General features: G+C 42.2%; 1 protein-coding gene across 1 annotated transcript in view; it reads right to left on the bottom strand.

The window, feature by feature from the left end:
* Positions 1 to 3,229: 3,229 nt before the first annotated feature.
* Positions 3,230 to 9,052, bottom strand: part of LOC126505837 (uncharacterized) — a 28,879-nt gene continuing 23,056 nt past the window's right edge. The window contains exon 3 of the mRNA XM_050149075.1: positions 3,230 to 3,555. The gene's annotated coding sequence lies outside the window, so the exon portion shown is untranslated. The remainder of the gene's footprint in view (positions 3,556 to 9,052) is intronic.

Raw genomic sequence — 9,052 nt, 5'->3', positions numbered from 1 at the left:
GGTTAAAAAAAAAAAAACCTTTTAAATAAAAAAAATTTAAAGAAAGAAAAAAAAAAGCCCCCTGAATGTACAGAAAGAACACTTCGGCTTAGGCTTAGCAATTGATCAACACATGATGCAGGTTTCCAACAACCAACAGCTCTGTGGTGCCGAAGCTAGAGGCTTCCCTGAGGCTTCCCTGAAACTTCCTCATATTAGGTTAAAAAAAAAAAAAGTAAAAACTTTAAGAGGAGAATTTATATATCTCCACACCCAAAACCTTTCTTCTAAAACACTGAAGAATATCTTTTTTTGAGCCTTTCCAATAAAAAGTGAGTATGTGCTTCAAGATGTGAATAACCATTTGACCCCTTCGTGGCCTGAAGTGACTTCAAATACGATATGTCATAGTTTCAGTGCCCTTTTCTGCATTTCAAAAGATAGGGGGAAACTACTAAAACATTTCAACTTTCAGACATTCGCATTTGACCCTTCAACATCCTCAGCTTTGTTTTGCATTAATGTGTTACTCCTTGTACCTCTGTAGGCAGAGAAAATAAAGACGACAATGTTCTCTAGATTGTAGCACACACATACCACACAATACTTTTGGAATATAAAATAAAACCAGTGGTTCTCAACCTTTGTGTGGGTCATATATCAGATACCTACATATCTGATATTTATATTACATTCCAGTTATGAAGTAGCAACAAAGTCATTTTATGATGAGGGTCACCACAACATGAGCAAGGAACTATATTAAAGGGTCACATCACAAGGAACTCTGAGAACCACTGGATTTTTTTTTTTTTTGGTTTCTCTGTGTAACAGTCTCAGTTGCCCTGGAACTCACTTTGTAGACCAGGCTGACCTCAAATTCACAGAGATCCGCCTACCTCTGCCTCCCAAGTGCTGAGATTAAAGGTATGAGCCACACCACTACCAGGCCACTGGAAACATTTGAAGTGTGTTTGTTTGGTATTCCTGCCCTTTGCTTCAAATCCAGACATGCAAAACTCCTATTTTAGTATAAAATTGAATGCAGAAGTCATACTTAATATGTAGTTCTAAATACATCCTTTTATTTCAGTGCATTTGACTGTAAACAGGTACATTATCGCTCTGCTTCCTTTACCAAGGTTTCAGACAAACTAAACGACTGCATATCCCATTCCTTTCTTTCTTATCCATATCTAGTGACCTGAATCCAAAGACCTGCTGAATGTACAAAGTCAGAGCCGGCTGGAATCATGTCCAGTTCCTTCTAAACGGAAAATGGGTTGAAGTGAAAATCCGTTTTGTTTTTAAATTGTGTGCGTTTGTGTGTGCACATACACTTCATACACATGTATGTGTGCAAGCCTGTGGAGACCAGAGGACAACCTCTGTTTTGTTTGTTTGTTTGTTTGATACAAATGGTGAGACAGTCCCAGGGACCTGCCAGTCCCTGCCTCCCCAGCGCTAGGATTATAAAAGTCTGCTCTCATGCTCAGCTTGTTTACACGGATTCTGAGGGTGGAATTCAAGTCCCCGCGCTTGTATAGCAAGCGCTCTATCAGCTGAGCTATCCTCTTATCCCCTAGCTGGAAAACTTTGGCCACTTTTTGCCTTTGTAAATGGAGCATACTAAACAAAACTCAAGCATTTTCTTTGTTTTGTTTGCTTTTCTAACAGGGAGTCATCTTAAGAATCACAGTTGCCCTGGGTTTCTCATAGCTGAGACTCACTGGTGTGGATGTTAACGTAGGAGATCTGCTAAGCAGTCCTAACCTGTAACGTCTACCTGTAATGACTACCTGACTGGGCTTGGTCACTTCTGACTATCAACTATTGCTCTGGCAGCCACCCCTCCCAAGCACCATCGTAATAAATTAGTTTCAAATGACGGCAGAAAGCAAGTCAACAAGGGAGTTGAGCGAACTTTAGTCTGCACATACATGGAATTTAGTTTGTGTAATTCCTGGGAAATCCCATGATCCACAGCCCAACTCCACCTGAGGCCTGGGGACCTTGGTCAGTCAGTTTGCTTGCAGAGTGACCACAGTCTATAAGCAAGAGCACACCCTCATTCTCAGCAGGTTGTCATAGGGTTGTGGGAAGCAAAAATTTAAACTTCTAGTCGGAATAATACATCATATAAATATTTAATAAAGATATAACTTCCTAGTTTGTCAGCAAAATTTAAAAAACATGGTTTCACGTAAGGGCCTAGAAATGTTAGTAGTTAGCATTCGATCTGCTTCTCTATCCCTTAGGACATACTCTTGAGGGGGTCATTTTAGGAAGCCTGGCATTATAGGTAAGTGACAATCTTGTTATCGTCTTGCTTTTCACTCACTAATACGTGGTTCAACTGAAAACAAAGGAGTATGGGAAAACATTTTTTTTTCAAAAAGTAAAATAAACCTTCTTATCAAGATGTGTTATACACAGCACCCAAAAAAGAAAAAAAAAAAAAGAAAAACCTGAGGCAGCCTAGGTACTTTCTGGAATTTCATCGCCAACTTACAGCTTTGATATTCAAGGTGCAAAGTAGACTAGGGCCAACCAGGATATCCTGGGGATAAACATGTCTGGCCCCTCTGTCTGTTCACAGGAAAAAGCTTTCACAAATAGATTAATTCTTTAATTGTGATCCCATAAATGGAACGACTATGTTACGCTAAGCAAGAGTATTCAAAGGAAAACCACTCAGGATTCTGACAGACAATGTATGGCTTTGAAAAGCCGTAAGAGTCTAGAATGCAGCTTCGACAAACAAGCCAGCACATTTTAAGAACCTGACATGAAACATGAAGGGTAGCCAATTTTGGAGCACAGGTGCCCTTCAAACCAGGGTTGTCACCATGCTTCAACCTGAGGGCTGGGAGCTGTGAGGAAGTCATAACTCACGCCCAGAGGGCAGGAGTGGATCTTTTCTCAGTGCATCAGTTTGGGTGGGGAAAAGGTCACTCTGTAAATTGTGCGGCATGCAAGCATGAGGACCTGAGTTCAGACCTCCAAAAAAAGCTCCCTGTGGATGAGTTTTCTGAAACCCTGGCACTGCACAGATCCCTGGAGCTCAGTGACCAGTCAGAAGGGCCAAACAGATGAACTCCAGGTTCAGTGAAAGGCCTGGTTTCAAAAGATAAGGAGACCTGAATATTAACCTTCATCAGGCGATGAAAGGAGACAGAGACAGAGACCCACATTGGAGCACCGGACTGAAATCTCAAGGTCCAAATCAGTAGCAGAAGGAGAGAGAGCACGAGCAAGGAACTCAGGACCGCGAGTGGTGCACCCACACACTGAGACAATGGGGATGTTCTATCGGGAACTCACCAAGGCCAGCTGGCCTGGGTCTGAAAAAGCCTGGGTTAAAACGGGTCTCACTGAACATAGCGGACAATGAGGGCTACTGAGACCTCAAGAACAATGGCAATGGGTTTTTGAGCCAACTGCACGTATTGGCTTTGTGGGATCCTAGGCAGTTTGGATGCTCACCTTACTAGACCTGGATGGAGGTGGGTGGTCCTTGGACTTCCCACAGGGCAGAGAACCCTGATTGCTCTTTGGACTGACGAGGGAGGGGGACTAGTTTGGGGGATGGGGAGGGAAAGGGGAGGCGGAGGTGGGGAAGAGACAGAAATCTTTAATAAATTAAAAAAAAGGTAGCAAAATAAAAAAAAAAAAACAAAAGATAAGGAGAAGAGTGATTGAGAAAGATGATTACCTCTGGCCTACATAGACACAAGTTTAAATACATGTCACACACACACTGTGTTTTAAGACAACAGCTTTCCCTTCTCTTCAATAGCAAAAGAATGTACTGTTTATATTGAGCTGCTAAGACCACCAATAGCCTGGAAGGCTAACATCTCCTCTAAGGGTCACAATAAGCTTGCTAAGTGGATGTGTGGGTATGGTCCTCCAGACAAGTGAGGAAAAAAAGGATGTCTCCCATCACACAATTTAAGAGATCCAGAAAGGGAGTCTGGTCTTTCCCTTTGAGATCTATTCCTGGATCATCCTGTCATCTCAAGATAAAAGGCAAGAGGGGAACCCAAAGGAGAGAATTGTATTATACAACTTCCTCCAGGTGCTTTGTTGTCATTGTTTAGGAAGTGCAAATAACAGTGAAGGTCAGCACCAGCCAGGGTGAGGTGGGAGCCAGGGCAATAAGTTAACACCCCTGAATGTGAGGTTCTTATTGCATACAGAAGTTTGAAAAGCGCTGCTCTGGGACTCACTATAGAATCATGATGTAGAAAAAGAAAATTTTGGGTTTGTTGAGTCTATACAGATGGTACAGTAAATGTCCCCAATAGGACCACAGGTAACCTGAAAGCACGCACTACCTTTCTTATCTTTCTCCTCCACAGGGGATGTCACGCAGAAGCTGCAGAGAAGATGGTTATTGAATATAGTTACAGATATCAGAGCTCAACGGTCCAACTAATTTTTCATTCTAAATGCCTAGTGTGTGGCACACGGCCAAGGACTAATGATGACATGAATTCATTGAAAAGCAAGCATCCGGGGAAGGGTTCTGGTGAATCATCACTGGCCGCCCTAACAACTGCGAGGAAGTGGACCGCCTACAGTTTCTATTTTAGAGCTGAGGAACATGAAGGGCTGAGAGAAGTTTCACGCCTGACATGTGACAGAATCATGTGACTCAAGCAGTAGCTATTAGACCAGAGTCCCTGTACACACTGTCTCTCTCAGGGGCCCCTTTCACAGATGAGCAGGTCCAAACTCTTGATGCCAGATTAAACATTCCAGAATGTTTCTCTGTCAATTCCACCCATTTTTTTCAGCAGAAATGATTCAATGCCAATTAATAAAATGGAAAGTTGACAGTTTCTGACACAAATTCTGCTGAAATAAAACCCTACTTGTCTCCACCCTTCTCCTCCCAACCTGCCCCTCCTTACTATTCTAGTATTTGCAGAAACAAGCAAGCCCTATAAAACAACACTAGAAAAAAATGACCATATTTTTCTTTAGGGGCCTCCTAATGTTTTCTCTAGCCCCAGGGAGCTTGCTAACCAGCCAAAAAAGAAGAAAGCATGTTCAACAACAATAGTGAAAACTCACCAAGCACAAAAACCCTGCTGGTCTCAAAATCAATCTCATTCAACAGCAGATCAGAAACAGCCCTGGTGTTGGCTTTTTCTACCCGAAGTGTTTGCAGATCCCTGCTGTCTGGTTTCTATGGCCCTGTTTCCTCTTGGCCTTTCTCCGGGGCCTTTTGAATGTCCATCTGTATACTAAACTACCCCAAGATCTGGTGCCAATCTTGGTTCAAGAAAAGGGAGCCTGCAGAGCCCAGCACTAGCAGTTCAATGGTTTGATCGGATTCTTGTAGACAGCATCCATGCCAAAGCTGGTTCCATTGGAAGGTTCCAACATCGGATCACACTTTCCAAATATCTGCATTCATTCATTCATACTCGCTCACTTGCCCTTCCCTCCAGCAGCTTGGTAGCCAAATTTAATTTATTTATTTACTTACTTATTTTAATTACTCGGGTCCTAAACCATGTCCCCATGTTCTCGGTGGCTTTCTTGTGCTTCCTGCTTGGTCAGTGAAACATGACTTAACTGCTCACATTAGGCCAGCTCTTATACCCAGTGTGCTGTTGCTAAGCCCTAGTGAATTACCTATCTGTGCAAATTAGAAAGGAATAGCCTACGAGCTCCACACAACGATGTGAGCACCCGGTATCTATGATTTCAGCCCAGCTAGACTTTGGCTGTAAATTTCCTTAGCCACCCTTGCCCAAGGCTCACCCCTACCATCCTGACTCAGTGGCCCTGCAGACAGCTGTGTCTGTCCTGCCCTTCCGCGGGCCTTCCTCCACTTCTGCCCATCCTCAGCTCATACTGACACATAGTCAAGACTGTCTGGAATGAGGTCAACAGATCTCACATCCTGCCTTCCTTCCTCTTTCTCCTTACTGCTCAGTTTGTGACTGTTCTCTGCAATTACATACCCATGTGAAGAAACCTCCAAGCTCGAGCCAATGTTAATTTCCAATGTTTAGATCCAGCCCTAAGCCTAAGCCTCACACAGGACCAGCCATCTCTGCGTAGCCTAAGTCTTACTGGAAATGCTGGACCCCACAATGACAGATGGAAAAGCCTCAGTCTGCAGCTCACAACCTCCTTCTGATGTATAGTCCTTATTACTTCCCTTGATGTCCCCAATGTGCAGGGAATGCCGTCTTCTATACTAAGGCCACTTATTCTCTGTTGGTCATGACCATGCAGATAATAGCAGAGTTCATTATGCACACAGTAAATGCACAGCATGGTATTCAGCCCTTTTGTACATAATAACTAAGTCAAGAGGTTGAAAATACTCAGTGAAATTGCTTAATACTTAGACCAGCGGTCAGAATTCAAATTGGCAACTATCTGATCTCATAGCCCACAATTTTAAACTGTATATTAAGTAAAACTATAATAACTGTATTTTTGACTATAACACTATGAACTTAATTATATACTTTAAAATTAAAACAGAGATTGAGGTGTAGCTCAGTGAGAGAGCATGTGTTTAGCATGTTTGAGGCCTAGGTTCAATGTCCAATACTAAGCCAATAGAAAATAATGTTATGATGAACATTAAATAAGTGTTTATTAAAATGCACTGACTTCCAAACACCTTAATCTATCACACATAGAGATAGTTTAAAGTAGTGATGGAATTTTCTCCTAGAAATGTCTCGAAATTTTCAATAGGCAATAATTAAAGAAACAGGGCACATACACAAATAACAGGCACTATTATGCCAAAAGAAACTATTACTTTAAATCTGAAGTTAGTAGCTACTACCATGTGATTTAAAAAATATTAAAATGAGGAAAACACCTACAAATAAACCAACAGAAAATTCTAACTTGGTTTTTATCCCCTCCAAAAAAATTTTTTTGAGAAGTCTCAACAAAGTTTCTTCAACTATCTTAATTCTAGCCACTTTCAAAAGCCATAGCTGTTTCCCTCTTCCTGGCAGGAAAGCAGCATCATGCATGGTGAGCTCCTTTGTCTCCCATCCATCAGTTGCTTGGATAGTGCACTAATGCTCAGCCACACACACCGTTCTCTTCCAGTCTGTGCAGAAAGCCAGTGCTTCCTCTGCTAGATAGATTTCATCCTGCGCAAATGCAGACAGCCTTTTCCATCTACTTGAACATAAGCTGCCATTGCCAAAGCAGATGACCAAACCCCCACATGCCCCCAGCCCCACCCACAGGGGACATGCCCATGGCACACATGAAAAAGAGAGCAATGACTTGCGGCATAATTTTTACTTTTAATAGCACAGCAGGCACAAAAACCACTCAGCTATCAGCAACTGTATTGGATGCTAAAATATCGAATGCTAAAAATAAATGAACTAAAGTTCCTATTCATGGAACCTCTCTCTTGATACTCTTTGACACTCTGCTCCAGTGCACATACACAAGGAAGTTTTATACTCCCTCTGTGTACTCCCGTTTTCTCTCCGGGATGCACCTCTATCAACCTGCCTGTCTGTCTGTCTGTCTATTTATGTATTTCATCTCAGGACCCTCTCTCTCTTCCTCCCTCCCCCCCTCTTGATAGGGTTTCTCTGTGCTGTCCTAGAACTCACTCTGCAGACCAGGCTGCCCTCAAACTCAGAGAGATCTGCATCCTGATTGCTTGGATTAAAGATGTGTGCCACCACTGCCTGGTGATCCACTTGTTTTAGAGATGAATTCATTTTTTTTCTTTTTGAGACAGAGTTTCATGTAGCCCAGGCTGGCCCCCAACTCACTATTGTAAGTTAAACTTGAATTCCCGATTCTATTGTGTCTACCAGTCACGTGCTGCCATTACTAGCATGAGTCATCATTGAGCAATAGCCTGACCTAGTTTTCTATTTTAATATACTATTGGGAAGATTTCAGCTGCAAAAAGTATTTGATAATATAAATGACTGTGCTTAATTTTAAAAATTAGCCTTATTCTAACAGAAATTCTATACAGTTCAGTTGTACAATCTGATTTATCTTTTATTTTTTTCAGACAGTTATGAGCTGCCATGTGGGTGCTGGGAATTGAACCCGGGTCCTCTGGAAGAGCAGTCAGTGCTCTTAACCGCTGAGCCATCTCTCCAGCCCCTCAGTTGTACAATCTGATGAGGTTTGGAGAATGCAGACAGTCCTGTAAGGACCATTATTGTGAGGATAGCAAACACTTTCATCACGTCCCAATTCCCTTTGTTCCTCCTTGTAGTCAGCTCTCTGCCCCTCCTTCCTGGTCCCTGGCAACCTGATGACATCACTTTAGTTACACTGTGTCTATAACTTCATAGAAACACAGTCAAACAGGGTGTATCTTACTTATGTTGATATATTAAGGGTACATTCATCATTGCTGCTTGTACCCAGAGTATGTGTTGCTGGGTACTTGTCTCTGTGGCTAGATACACAGGAATTGATTTATCATTTCCCTGGAAAGAAGACTTTGATTTCTTTGTAGGTTTTTGTTTACTATAAATAAACTACAGTGAACATTCAAATGAAGTTTTTCGGGTAGAAATATGTTTTTATGGACGGTATAGTACTAATTAGTTTTTGTCAACTTGACACAGAATAGAGTCACCTGTGAAGTACTAGGGGCCTTGAGTGCCAGCCTCAGTACTCCCTCAGGGCTCAGAATTGGATGTCTATGGCCTATGGCAGGCAAGAATCTGAGGGGGGAAAAAACCTAACTCAAGCACATTATCTCTGCATCTTCTTTATTTTTCATGCAACGGGGAAAAATGAAGTGAAGGGGGAGTGGAGGAGAAAGAATAAGGCGTGATCTCCACAAGGTTTCTAGTTCTTACAGGCATAGTTGGAAAATTCCATAGGCAAGGACAATGATAATATGCATATCAAAATAACAAAAAAGGGCAGGTAGAACCTGACAAAGCCGTACTCCAGAACAGGTGGCCTGCCTGACCCAGGAAAGAGCCAGCATTCAAGGGAAACACCTGACTTTCCAAACCATTAGATAAAGATGTTAAACATCCTGAATCCTGGATTCACCCATTCTCCTCATCTAATCTCTTTT

The sequence above is a fragment of the Alexandromys fortis genome, unplaced genomic scaffold, assembly GCF_014885135.2.
Source record: "Alexandromys fortis isolate MF-2015 unplaced genomic scaffold, M_Fortis_MF-2015_v1.1 scaffold_4, whole genome shotgun sequence".
Classification (NCBI taxonomy): Eukaryota; Metazoa; Chordata; class Mammalia; order Rodentia; family Cricetidae; genus Alexandromys; species Alexandromys fortis.
Note: the sequence above shows the minus strand (reverse complement) of the source record. Positions and strands in the feature narration are given on the sequence as shown.